The sequence below is a fragment of the Orycteropus afer genome, unplaced genomic scaffold (genome assembly GCF_000298275.1).
Source record: "Orycteropus afer afer isolate SDZICR_OR568_19922 unplaced genomic scaffold, OryAfe1.0 scaffold01096, whole genome shotgun sequence".
NCBI classification, from domain to species: Eukaryota; Metazoa; Chordata; class Mammalia; order Tubulidentata; family Orycteropodidae; genus Orycteropus; species Orycteropus afer.
The window spans coordinates 291479-291882 of NW_006922683.1; positions in this window are offsets into that span (position 1 = coordinate 291479).

Sequence of the window (404 nt, forward strand, 5' to 3'; positions counted from 1 at the left end):
AAAGAAACTCAACAAAGATGTAGAAGAGCTAAACAATACGAACCACCAACTTGGCCTTATAGATAGACATCTACAGAGCACTTCACCCAACAGCAGCACAATATATATTCTTCTCCAGTGCACATGGAACATTTTCCATGATACACCACATGTTAGGCCATAAAGCAAGCCTTCATAAATTTTAAAACATCAAAATACTGCAAAGCATCTTCTCACATCATAATGCTATCAAATTAGAAATCAATAATAGGAAGATCAACAGGAAAAGAATAAACACATGGAAACTGAACAACACTTTCTTTGAGAAAGACTGGGTACGAGGAGAAATTAAAATTGAAATTCAAAAATTCCTTGAATCAAACGAGAATGAAAACACAGCATACCAAAATCTTTGGGACAGCAAA